Source organism: Diachasma alloeum, unplaced genomic scaffold (assembly GCF_001412515.2).
Source record: "Diachasma alloeum isolate Michigan unplaced genomic scaffold, Dall2.0 Dall_scaffold_00515, whole genome shotgun sequence".
Taxonomy (NCBI): domain Eukaryota; kingdom Metazoa; phylum Arthropoda; class Insecta; order Hymenoptera; family Braconidae; genus Diachasma; species Diachasma alloeum.
Genome location: NW_021680647.1, coordinates 180,775 through 195,067, shown reverse-complemented (window position 1 = coordinate 195,067; position 14,293 = coordinate 180,775). Strand labels below are relative to the sequence as shown.

The following is a 14,293-nucleotide window of genomic DNA, read 5'->3' as shown; positions in this document are numbered from 1 at the left end:
ATAGATTCTAGCAATGAAGCACCCTGCGGAGTTCTGGTCTGTCACTTTCCGAAAGTATTTCGTTTCCAAATTTTCTAATACATTTTCCTGGATCAAAGTAGTATCGGAATTTCATTTTCATCTTTTTTCATTTAAAATTGATCTACAATACCAGATCTCCTAGGGTTCGTGTTCTCAAAGCTATCCTCGAAAAATTCTAGTTTCTCACCAGAGATTGAATTATTTATAATGATGAGAGGAAATGTCAAACATGTTGGTGCACGCAAAATTATTATCATAATTTTTTTTTCTTTGCCGTTTCCAGAAATTTCCAATATTGCGCTCCGAGCAGTAATTTTCCTCATTTCTCTCCCCTTTCAATCCTGTTTTTTTTTCTATGACTACCACTCCCACAATTATTCCTGAATTAGTCTCCCGATTAATTGATCCTGTGTAGTAGCCTTCTCTGATCATAAAATCGCAATAAGATTTTTCCTTTCCAAATTTTAATAGAACCCACAAAATTTTCTCAAATAATTTTTTGTTTACACTCTACGGAAAATTTCGTGCGACAAAGAACAAAATACAGCAATGATATTGAGAGAGTATTACTGCCTGCAATAAATTTTGAATAGATTTTTTTTTTCTTTTCCACTTGCCCAACGGTACTCTCTTTTGCTGCTCATAGCCCTATGAGTATCCCTCCCTTCCTTATCCAAAAATTAATCTCCTGATTAATCGGTGAGGGAGGAATCGCATTCAAATTTGTCGTCTTCTCGCCTCGATGATAGCAGCGTAAGGAGCACTCTTCAACCGATGCTCGCGGTCGAACAGCTGGTGATGATAAGAGTCTCAGCTCGGGTTGCACATGCCTTATCTCCCGTTGACCATGGGTCATTGTCGCTTCAACTGCGTTGTTTCCATCCGGTGAGAAAATGTTCTCGTGGCTCATGCTCATAATTTTTGTTCATTTGGAGAGCCATTTGCGTGGAATTTGATCAACTTCAATAATCCCCCTGGATCGAATGGCCTCGGTATCAAGCCTGTCCGTTACCATTGGGATTGTTTCAGAGTTTCTGCCTGATTTTCCCCGCTCTCAGCGTGCATATTGCACGACGATCGCTCGCTGAGTCGAGTTTGCACGGTGAGGGCAGAACGATAATCAGCTGTCCACTGCCCAGCTGATGTGGAAGATCCCCCTGGATCAAATAACCGAGTCATCAGCCTCCACTGCAGCGGCATTATCACCTTTCGAGCATTCCTCCTTCCCACTGCTTGATTTCCGTGCGCTGATGTTTTCTTTGGTTTCAGAAATGTCTCCACATTTTTGATCGGCCAGATGGGAACTGCACTCTTCCCCTGCCAAGGAGTGAACTCAATCAATGTCACGAATTTCCACAAGTGCTCATAGCCATGGTTCGAAGGACACTTGTTGTAAAGATTCTCATTAGATGGCCANTTGCTCAACTAGCTACGGTCAGAGCTCACGCGGATTTCTCTCAAGATCTAACGTGACGCGACTAGGATAGGATTTGATTAGGTATTCTTCGTATAAAACAATCGAGCACCACTGTTACATTAATAATTGACAGTATATTGAATAGATAGGTAAAGTATAAAATCAACTGTTAAATGGGTTCGGTTTCGACGCGGATCTACTATAGATTTTTGGCTAGGAAAGGACGTCCGTCCATCTTCAACTCCTGCCGTACTCTGCACTATTCCAGAGCTTCAAAGTCGTTGCTGACCGAAAATGCTAAATAAGTGTTCTCACGGTTTTTCTAACTAACACGGCCATATGTCCATCACTGACAATGGCTAAGACAATCAAACAGCTCCATTCTGAGAAGCTGGACCCAGGTGTCACCGTGAGACTGCTTATTGAGCATTTGGGACTTTTTCTATCTAGAAAATATTAATTGAATAAAATCGACGTGTGAATATCTCCACACGTCACAATGGCATTAGCAGGAAAATTATTAGGTGCATATAAAATTAGCTCATAATAAGCCGTAACGCTATTGTTTTCCGAACGGCATAAAGATGAAAACTTTTGGAATAACAACAAATCATCCGATAATGATTTTTCAATTATCCAATGTCAAAAAGGATTTTTTTATCACTTTTACAAACGAGGTCATTCCTGCATTTTGGGCAAAAGTATATAAATGCGTCATTTTGTGAAAAAAAAAACATTGAAATTGTTTTATTAAAAAAAAACTATTTTTTGAGAAGAAAAAAATTTATCTTCAACAATTTTTCGAAACGTGAAAAATAGTTGCTAATGAGTTATAAATTATACCACGTCGAAAACCAAATTTGGTTAATTTTTAACCATTTTTTCTGCTAACTTGCGGTAAGGTAGCATCAACGCCGTTTTTCCAAAAACTGGGTTAGCTGAAAATTTTTTTGGATACGTAGAAAATTAGCTCTTAATTAGTTTTAAATGATCCGATATCGGAAATTCAATTCTATTGATTTTTTAAATGATTATTCTGCTAACTTACAAAAAAGCTAGCATACGCATCATGCTAGCATAAATACGCTCTTTTTAAAATGGCATTAGCAGAAAATTTTTAAATGCATATAAAATTAGCTCATAATAAGCCGCAACGCTATTGTTTTCCGAACGGCATAAAAATGAAAACTTTTGGAATTATAACAAATTATCTGGTAATGATTTTTCAATTATCCAATGTCAAAACTGATTTTTTTGCAACTTTTATAAATGGAATTTCGTTCATTTCTACATTTTGGTAAAAAGTATATAAATGCATCGTTTTGTGAAAAAAAAACAAAAATGTTTTGAAAAAAAAAAATTCTTTTTTGAAACGTGAAAAAATAGCTGCTAATGAGCTCTAAATTATCCCATGTTGAAAACCAAATTTTGTTAATTTTTTAACCATTTTTTCTGCTAACTTGCAGTAAGCTAGCATTGACGCCGTTTTTCCAAAAACTGGGTTAGCTGGAAATTTTGTGAAAACGTAGAAAATTAGCTGTTAATTAGCTTTAAATTATCCGATATCGAAAATCAAATTGTACTGATTTTTTAAATAATTTTTCTGCTGACTTACAAAAAAGCTAGCAGAGACAGGTTTTTTTCAAAAACGGTATTAGCAAAAAAAATTTTTAAGGCATATAAAATTAGCTCATAATAAGCTGCAAATATATTAGGTAAAAAAAAAAGTTGTCTGGATTTCGCTCCATATTCATTTTTTCTAGCGTTCCATTTTGCCCCGCCGTCTCATTTTGCCCCACTGTCCCATTTTGCCCCACTCTCCCCTATATATGATATGTATTATTGTATATATACTATATATACACTGTCCCATTTTGCCCCACTCTCCCCTATATATATACTATATATACATATAATATATACTATATTAATTTGAGAGTGGGGCAAAATAAGACGGCGGGGCAAAATGGGACGCGGGGCAAAATGGAACGCTAGAAAATATGAATATAGAGTGAAATCCGGACAACTTTTTTTTTACCTAATATGAGTTCAAAAATGATGATTTTAGGTTAAGTCAGTGACATCAGTCTATTCTGTCTTTATCGTTATTTTGTAATCTAAGAGAGATATGAGAATTTTTATCAGAACCTTATTTATAGAGAATCTCAAGGGAAAGGGTTTTGAGGGTGTATCTCAAGGGCAAAAAGATTTCCAAGAAAATTTCGCTATCTTCATTACAAGAAAAATAATTTTGAGTTGACTCAATGGTCCACTCTGCAGTTTTCGGCGAGTATCTTGTAATCTAAGAGGGATGCGACTAATTTGATGGATATATTTTAAAAAGATCATTATGAAAATTTGTCGATCTCCATTGGATTTCAAGATATTTGGTAAACTTCTTGACAATCGACTCGGATTGTGAAAATTCTCTTAGAATTCATGGGAAGTCCCTGAGTTCTTTCAAATTATTTCAAAAACTTGACGAATTTTCTTCGAAGGTTCCAGAAACTTGGAGCATTCTTTCAAAATCTCTGTAAATCTCGATTCCTCCAAAATTTCTAGAAACTTGAACAACTCTCCCGCAATTTTTTGAAGTTTCTCCTCTTTGTTCCTAGAAAGTTGGAGATTCCTCTGGAAATTTTGAAAAGTCTCTGAAATTACTCCAAAATGTTTAGAAGTGATTGATATATTCAAAATTTCTTGAAACTCAAAGAATTCTATCGAAATTTCTAGAAAACAGGTGAATTTTCATGAGTGTTATTTTTCTTTGTATATTTGATTTGATCTTGCAATTGGCCTGGTGCTGTCAGAGTTGGAAAATTTTGAAATTTTTAAGAAATTTCCGAACTAAAACTGTCTGACAGCCTCAAATACTGCGCTCTGATTGGCTGAACTTCGAGTTAGGAGAATAACCAGAAATACTTGGATTCTCTCGAAATGTTTCCAAGTTTATTCAATTCTTTCAAAATTTCAAGGAGTTTCTTCGATTTCTTCCATATTTCTACAAACTTACGAAATTCTCCTGAATTCGTTAAAAAATTCGGAAACTTGCAGAACCCCCTCGAATTTCGGGGAATTTTCCAGCATTCTCATGAAAATTTTAGCATTTCCTAGAATTTTGTTAGATGGTGCTTGCCGTCATGAGACACTCCGCGAATCAGCCCCCACGATGAAATCTAAGAAGAGTTCACGTCAAAATGGAAATTGAACAATCTAAATTAAAAACCCCTGACAGAAAGTTGGGAATTAACTGATGGAAAAATGATAACTTGAAAAGTGCTTGAAAAGTGCAAACGTGAAAAATTAGCTGCTAATGAGCTCTAAATCATCCGATATTGGAAAACAGATTTTACTCCATTTTACAATGACTTTTCTGCTAACTTGCGGTAAGCTAGCAGCAACGGCATTTTCCCAGAAAGTACATGAGCAAAAAATTTTTTGAAAGCGTAGGAAATTGGCTCTCAATGAGATTTAAATTATCCAATGTCAAAAACAGAATCCTGTTCATTTTTGCGAATTTTTCCTGTTGACTTGCAAAAGAATTGGCACTCCCCGGTATTTTTTTCCTTTCAAAAGGGTAACTAACAGGATTCATCCCTAGTCTGTAAGCATGTACTAGCATTCTCTTCTTTAAAAAAAAAAAGATCAAATTTTTTTTTGAAAAAAAAATTGAAAAATTTGTTTGAAAAAAAAAGGAATTTTTTTTTTGAAAACGTGAAAAATTAGCTGCTAATGAGCTCTAAATCAGCCGATACTGAAAATCAGGTTGTTCTCCATTTTAAGATGATTTTTCTGCTAACTTGCAGTAAGCTAGCAGCAACGGCGTTCTTCCAAAAAGTATATTAGCAAAAAATTTTTTGAAAACGTAGAAAATTAGCTTTTAATCAGCTTTAAATTATCCCATGTCAAAAAAAAATTCTGCTCATTTTTGAAAAAATTTTTTGCTAGCTTACAAGAAAGCTAGCATGGACACGTTTTTTTCAAAAACGACGTTAGCAAAAAAATTTTTGAAAGTGTATAAAATTAGCTCATAAACTTTTGTGTAACACGGTTGAAAGTCAGGGGAAACTTTTGGAACTTTGGTTACTAGTTAATATTGTCAAATTGCGTTTCCTTATGAAATCTTAGGTCGATATATTGAATAATTACTGAGATGGAACAAATTATCCAAATTCCTTCTGAAAAAAATGACGCATTGTTATGAACGGTATCCATTCGTAAACTTATTACCAATTTAATTATTAGAAATTAAAAGGAAAAAAAAACACGTAAAGCAAGGATTGCATTTCGGTCGCATGTCGAGTTCACAGTGCTTGTCATTTGGAGCAATCAAATCACACTTTTTTCGTCAAGGGTTTTTAATTTTCAATTTTTAATTTTTCAGTGTTTATTTTTTTTATATCTGTGCATATATTCATACTCATATATTATATTTATACACATTGTACATTTTTCTTTCAATTTTCAAAGGGCTGGTTGTACTAACCCCTATGAAGCAAATAAACCCGAGCGTCAACTTTATCCTGGGGGTCAATTATATCCTAGGAGTTGTAATTTTTAATATTTCCAAACAATATTTTTTTATTCATTCCGCACATCATTTGAATCAACCCACTTTGATCCTGGAATTCATTTATATATTTTGTTCTTGGGATAAATTTTAGGTAGTCTTACTGGTAAAAAAAAACGTGGAACCTCAACTGATGATTTAGTGAACTGGAGCTGGTACAACCGGGCTGAGTCAACTCTAAAATAATGTTTATTTTTTGACAAGCATAATTGAAAATCTGAAAAATGAGGAGAAAATAGTGAAAAGATTTTTTTTTCATTTTTCCACTATTGGAGAAACATTTGTGGAAAAGGGTCCTATGCGCCAAAAAAAATTGTCCTCAAAAGTTGGGGTAAAATGATTCTAGAGAGCCCAAGTCGTCCAAATTTCATGTTTCCTAAAGTAGGTTCACACGACCTTTTTCCACTTCGTTGAGCTAAAAATCCCAAAATGGTCAATACGAAATTGTTCCATATAGCACGCGATATGGCGCGCTGTCATACGCTCGCTGTCCCCTGTTTGTTTTATTTTATCATGAATTTGCAAATATTTTCGGAACGAAGGGGTTTATTATGGAGAAGAGGACCTTTCTTGTTGAGAATTTCCCTAGACAAAAAAATATTTCCTAACTATTTTTGATAAATCCATGAGTACCACAAATGTAGAAATTTAAGCTGTTTGATTTCTTCATCTAACCTGTCAGTAGTAGAGAGGTGAAAATGATCGTCATATTGTTTTTCATATCACAAATTTATGATCGTCATATTTTTTGATATAATTTTAGTAGTATTATATCATTTCCGCTATTTAGATCGGATACGGCGGTTACAAAAGATTGCTATCACAAAAAAGGTCAATGGAGGAGCGTGACAATTTTATCAAATCAAAGAACCATATACTTTTCTTCAACTTTTTTTTATTGCCAGTCAGTCGATAATCTCGTCACTAATTGGTCATGTGATGTCACAACGAAATGACGCCATAATTTGGTCATATGGCAAAAATTGTCATAATTGGCTTTTGTCATCTGACGTGTCAGAAAATTTTTGCATATCCCTAGCCAGTAAGAGCGCGAATCTCCCACTATTCTTTAGGCGTGCAATGAGAGAATCTCTCACATTACCGGCACATTAGATGGAGGGAGAGAAATTGGAGCTCTGATCTTCTCACTCTGGCGTCCCCACAACTGACCAGCGTACTCAAAGTTGAAGCGCTTCTCCATACTGATTCGAAGCTCTCCATCATTGCAATAAAATATTTTTTATTAATTTATTAATGAATTCTGGAGGGGAATTTCTTGCACGAGGAAGAAACAGGATAGTTATTTGAGGCATATAAAAAACGTTTCTTTCTGTATTTTCCGTTATAAGCTATGTTTCCCATACCTTGAAAATTTTTGGCGAGAGAAAGTCTTATAGCGCGCCTACTGACGGGTTAAGTGATTTTGTCTTAATAAAATCAGTTAATCAATAAATAGTTTTATCTTGAAAATATCTCTGAAAGTGGACGGTTTAGAAGAAAATGTTTTTTTTTCTAGTCCACAAAATTCTCTAAAAAATGTCTAAATATTTGTTTATATTTTAAAAACTATCAAAAAAACCAACAACAGATTTCCCATTAATTGATGAATTATCTCAATTTCATGGTAAGAAATTATTTTATCCCCCAGAAAACAGAAAATATCGTCGATACGCATTCAAACAGTACCTGGCACCGTGAATATGCTAAAACCGTCTATAAAATCGGAGAAAGTCTTCGGTAAAATGATGTCGGTTATGAAAATATTCACATTCAAGACTCACGGAATCCACAGGATTTCATTTACATTCTGCAGTTGGCGAAACCACTAATTGCCACAATTAAATATGTAGTACCAAATTGTTGGTAAATACAAACGCGTTTGAAAGGAGGAAAAATGTCACTTTCCCCATTACTGTTTAGAATTATATTTATCTCCTATGGATTAATTCCACGGAAACTGACAAAACGATAACGAAAAAACCTGTGTTGAACATAAATGAAAAGAGAATATCTTTCTACAGATGATTTTTAATTTCAACTCCAGAATATGATCAACATTTGAATTATATTTCGCAGCTGTTGTTCATTCTCAATCGCATATTCATAAAGTTTGTTCCTAGGTGCATCGACCACAATTGAAAAATAACGAATTCCCTGCAATATTCATGAGACTAAACACAAAAATCATTTGTACGTCCTAATTTGAATTTCTTTCAGCCTCGTCTGACGTTTCAATTGCAGTCAATTACAAACAGACGAACAATGAAAAAGAAACCAGATCACACACATGTGCACACAATTTTTTCATTCGCAAAAATAATTTTCTAAGTGTTCGGCCGGGTGAGGTTAAAATTAAATCGATTGTCTTCAGAATGTTGTTTAAAGTTAGATTATTTAAAGTTAGATGTTGAACTTTGAGAATGTAATTACGTAATTTTTACATTTGACCGGGGGATTTTTCCGGGGGAGTGTGATTCAGAATGGAGTCTCTCTAACTCACACGGAAAAAATATACCGAAATGGAGTATATTTTATACCAACATCAATTGTATGCATCTGATTCAAGTAAAAAATATACTTGATTCAAGTGTATTTTATACCCGAATCGAGAATCGTATAATTGAATCTGGTATATTTAATCCTTGGATGGGGGTTGGAGACTTCAATTTGAGGATTAGCCTCGGTTGTAGCCGAGGGGCTGGTCACTCTTCAAATGAGGGACTCAGTGATTTCCAGAATCAGATGATTTCCGATGATTTCCTGTTGATTTCTGTGATTTCTCGAATGATTTTTGTGACTTCCCAATCAGCATTAGAAATCATGATTTCTTTCGATTTCTTGTGATTTCCATGATTTCTAGTAGATTCCAATGATTTCTTCCTTTCAAGAAATCACTGGAGAAATCATGATTTCGGGACCAGAGTGCAGAGTAGCTCCAGGGAGCTGCTGTCGATAATGGCAGTTTTCTACATGACGTTACAATACGCAAGGATATCAAAAACTTCATAGCGTCGCAGTTCGGGATTGGGTGATTTCGAACGCACCAAACCATAACAAAAATTGTAGAGTTAAAACTGCAAAATCAATTTCGATTTTACACTTATCGATGATTTCTGATGATTTCGTAAATCACCTGATTTCTTTATGATTTCTACTGATTTCCGATGATTTCCAGAAATCTATCGAAATCACTACCGAAAATGGAAATCACTTGATTTCCAGTGATTTCCATTGATTTCTGGTGATTTCTTCCTTGATTTCCAGTCGAGTGGTCCAGTGATTTCCTCAGTTGTCAGCCCCTCGGTTGTAGCAAGTCTTCTTAACCCTCGATCACTCGCTCAACAAGCACAGCGCCGCCCGTTTTCGTTTTTTTAAACATTTTTGCGTGTTTCTCGACACTTAAAAATTCTGACAAAATTAGAGTTCCTAGTTCCATCCTTTTATTAAGCGTTGGTGTTGTCCGTTTTTTTTTTCTCCGGAAATTTGGTTACCTAAAAAAAGAACAGAAACGTTGAACGGATAGAAAAGCCGCGCAGCGCGGCCCGTTGCGAGTGGGTCTCTGTCGACCTCTCGAGCGACAGTGTTGCAACATTCACTGCCACACTTGGAAGGGGCGCATAGCGGTAAGCGCCAAGGTGGCAACAGCGCGCTCAGTTTAACACAGCGGCGCTGCGCTAATCATGTGGCGGATGAAGGCTGGCGGCCGAGCGCGAGTAATCGAGGATTAAGCGTAATACACGAGTCAGGTACTAAGTGTCAGAGCATCAAGTTCAAAAAGTGAGGGTCAAAACAAAAAGTCGGAAAATAAGAGTCAGGAAAAAAGAAGGTCAAAATATAAAGGTGAAAGAATGAGTGTCATAATATAAAATGGAAAAACAAGCAGGGGTTGGAGCCTTTTTGGTAGAAGCCATCTGACAGTTTCTTTTTGTGTTATAACTCTTTTTCTTTTTTTCATGTCTACCAATTCCATTGGCAGTAAACTTCCGAATGGATCTGTACTAATCCTATTAAAAAAAAATGGAAACACTAATCCCGTTCAGATTAAATATGGCCGTGACTATTCGCACCATTGCGTGAGTTACTCCCGTACACTCCATACACTCCACGCATGCGTGAAGTTTGTGTTTCACGCAGCCGAATTTTCATACTGCTGTATATTTCACGCAGTTGAAGTTTCACACTAGTGTGTATTTCACGCAGTTGAAGTTTTATACTACTGTGTATTTCACGCAGTTGTATTTTTATACCGCTGTGTATTTCACGCAGTTGAAGTTTCATACTGCTGTGTATTTCACGCAGTTGAAGTTTCATACTACTGTGTATTTCACGCAGTTGAAGTTTTATACTACTGTGTATTTCACGCAGTTGCATTTTTATACGCCTGTGTTTCACGCAGTTGTATTTTTATACACCTGTGTGTTTCACGCAGTTGTATTTTTATACACCTGAGTGTTTCACGCAGTTGCATTTTTATACACAAGTGTGTTTCACGCAGTTGTATTTTTATACACCTGTGTGTTTTACGCAGTTGCATTTTTATACACCTGTGTGTTTCACGCAGTTGCATTTTTATACACCGGTGTGTTTCACGCAGTTGTATTTTTATACACATGTGTGTTTCACGCAGTTGTATTTTTATACACCTGGGTGTTTCACGCAGTTGTATTTTTATACACATGTGTGTTTCACGCAGCTGTATTTTTATACACATGTATCAATAATGTCACCAAAAAAAATCTGCTTGCCGATTCGAAACCAATATCTTTTCCGTTACAGAGGGCGCAAAATGCACATTTTCTGTAGAATTACCTTTTATGTTGAAGACCGGAATATGTACCAGAAATTTGAAATAGCTAAGAGCCGGATAACTCAGTTGGAAGAGCACCCGATGCATAATGGGAATGCCCCGGGTTCAAATCCCGGTCTGGACTATCCATTTGTTTCACTAAGAATTTTCCCGCTTCGCGGGAAGGAAATCAGGCTTTGCGCCTGCGCCGTGACGGAAAATAACGTCCTGACAACGGGAGGTTAAATAAAGGGTCCTTACCACGTGCTTACCACCCTCGCCTTCGGTTGAGGTGGCAATTCTGCACGTGGGGATGACTACTTTATTTTCCCTCCCTAGGTAGGGAATAGAATATTATGTCGTTGGGCCCGAGAAAACCGCGATTCTAACCTCGCTTCGGTCGGTTAGATCGCGGTTTTCGGGCCCAACGACATAAAATACTGTATGCCACACGGCGATAAAAGCATTATCTGGCGAATGTGATTATAATCCGAGCCGAAGGCGATCCACATTCGCCAGATAATACTTTTATCGCCTGGTGGCATAATATACTATTTCCCCCCGGCGAGCACATAGTACAGATTTCCCTCCCGCTTCGTGTAATTCCGCATCTCGGCACGACTTCTTTATTTTACCTGTTAAAAATATACTATTCTCGAGAGTTTGAAATGGTTTCGATGTATATCACAAACACAGGGACAGGGAGTGTGTTTTGCGTGAATGTTTTTTTATCAATAGGTTCCAGTCTAATGGAGCCTCAACGTAAATAAGCAACGATTATCATCTTGGGTTATTGAATTCTGCTTTCTTATCTCGATTTTATTTTGAGTTATTGCGTGTACAAGGAATTTAGGCAAAACATACAAAATAGGAAATATTTCCAAAGCTTTGTATGAACGTGTAGATATATTTTGAATGATCTAGATAGAAGACATCGAGACGAGTATTTTGAAAACAAAATGAAATCGGTCAAATAGTTTTCGAGATATTGACCAAAACAGTTTTATACAAAAACCCTAGTGGAAAAACAAGGTGGAGGCGTAACATGCCTGATCAGGATTTCGGATCGGACTTGATCAGTTTCTGATCGAGACCTGAACAGAATTTCCACTCGGGTATGAGTCAATTTGAGAGTGAAATTGGTAAGTGTCCTGGTAGCTCAGATGGTAAGAGCACCCGACGCGATATTGGGAGGTCCCGGGTTCGATTCCCGACTAGGAAGTTACTAACTTTTTCTCTCAAAAAATTAAATTTAATTAATGCCTAATGATGGTATGTGGAGAAACCCTAGTGGAAAAACATAAGGTGGAGGCGTAACATGCCTGATCAGAATTTCGGATCGGACTTGATCAGTTTCTGATCGAGACCTGAGCAGAATTTCCACTCGGGAAGTTGAATATCTCAGGAACTACTGGACCGATTCGGGCTGAAATTGTGCACCGAACTTCAACTTAATAGTACCTACTATGGGTGAAAATTTCACATCCACATCAATGAATTTTCCCGTGTTAATGTGATATTTTCTAAAAAGTGGTAACCCACAAACGGAACTATCAAACCCGGACTACAGAAATTTTTAAAAACGTCATTTGTTCACATTTCATAACATTTCACATCATTTTCAGGCAAAATTAGAGAATGTCAAAATGCGACGAATACAATGCTTCCATTCGAAAGCAAAAAGTGTCTAACATTTAGAAACAAGTTTCTTCATTCTAGAAACCATGTTTTCTAACCTTCATTTTTCTAGAATCTAAATAGTATTTTTCCGAGCTGTTGCAATGGGTTTTTTAACTCGTGTGGCGTTGGCGTCTGAGCCGAAAACAAGATTTTTTAAATGTAAAATTATCAAAAAATCTCGCATTGAATTCAACATCAACAATAAATCAACATCAATAGACCCTCCCCAATTTAAGGAACCAATTCATAAAAAACGAATGAATAATTTCCAAAATTCAACATCACTTCATTTTTCTAGGTTGAAATCCTAAGTTCCTCTACCCTCATGAGATTATTCGGCCTTGAAATACCAGAACAATAACGAACACAGGATCAAGAATGCTCTGCTTACTATCCTCAGTAATACGCTCGGTGGCGTTAAGGGGTCAAACCGGATTCCTCCGATAAAATGCCGATAAAGTAGAGAATGTCTTGTTTTACAAGTCTCATTCTCTCCTGCCTGCTGAACTAGCACATAAATCGTGAGCCTTTCTGAGTGTGGCAAGAATTTGCCTCGTGCAGTTGACTCAATTTCTTATCGAACCGATAATTATAAAGTCGTATCCATAACATTCACGGTGGGAATAATATATAAATTTTTTTGGTGGTGATCAATCATGAGTTGTTTCGAGGGGCCCGGACACTTGTGGGTGTGAAGAAAAATAGTTCGAGGGATTTGCATGTATTTTACGTGATTTGTTTTGTGAGGTAGTGAGGAGTCAATGATTATGAGAGGTCGGGGGGTCATCGGAATTGTTTCAAATTCATCATTCATCAATAAATCAATGTTGAGTTGCTGAGACAGTGAAACAATTCAAGTTTCAAATTCAATCAAATTCTGTACGAAGAGGAAAATGGAGATTTTGAAATCAAAATATTTGAAAAAATAGTGCAGTTAGTTTTGGAGAAACATGTCAAGAGATTTTCCCATGATTTAGTGTACTGAATTCTCAAGAATAAAAAAAATCGTTTATGCTAATTCAACATTTATCTTGCTCTCTGTAACGCTAATAATAATACGATTAAAAAAATTGAAACAGTATTGTAAAAATATTATTCGTCTTCTTAAATTTCCACAAACTGTGGAATGATTTATTAATGACGACCAATATTTCTCAATAAAAAAAAACTTGGAAAAAAATATTTTTCTTTGAACAAGAATAAATTCAAGGTAACCCAAAAAATATCTACTCGGAGCTGCTTCGAAATCCGAAAAAATATTCAGCAAATCTGCTACACTAGAAATCATCTTTAAACTGTTCACCTGCTCCATCCAATCTCCCAATCCTGTCATCCATAATGTTACGTTGAAGAACTAAATAAACCATTTCAATATCAAACTACCAAAAAAACAAAATGATTTACTTCTTTCCAATATTCCGTATCTTTCCAAAGTTTGCAATAAGCACCGATTCATTGAAATCAATCCATTTGATCAGGAGATACGGAATATTAGATTTATCAATGAATATCTGATTAAATATTAGATGTCTCCAGGCGATTGATGATTCCCTATATATCCTGTGACCTTAGCTTCTCGAATTTCCAATGACGAATCAGTATCATGTTTCTTGGATGATTATTAATATTCAGCAATATTTATATCCATATTTCTTGTCTATTACCCAATTGTATTGAAAAAAATCATTTCTGAAGCTCTCTTTTTGTACTCCTCCCTTCCGGCCCCAAGAACCCTCTTTATCTTTTCAAATACAACAACAATTCACCATCTCCCCTAGTATCCCCCAAAAATACCGCAAGACCCTCCCCATTCTCCCCA

At 36.1% G+C, this 14,293-nt stretch overlaps 1 protein-coding gene across 2 annotated transcripts in view; it reads right to left on the bottom strand.

The window, feature by feature from the left end:
• The window catches only part of LOC107042756 (ecdysone receptor), a 167,553-nt gene that overhangs the window by 152,210 nt on the left and 1,050 nt on the right, over nucleotides 1–14,293 (bottom strand). The window lies entirely within an intron of this gene.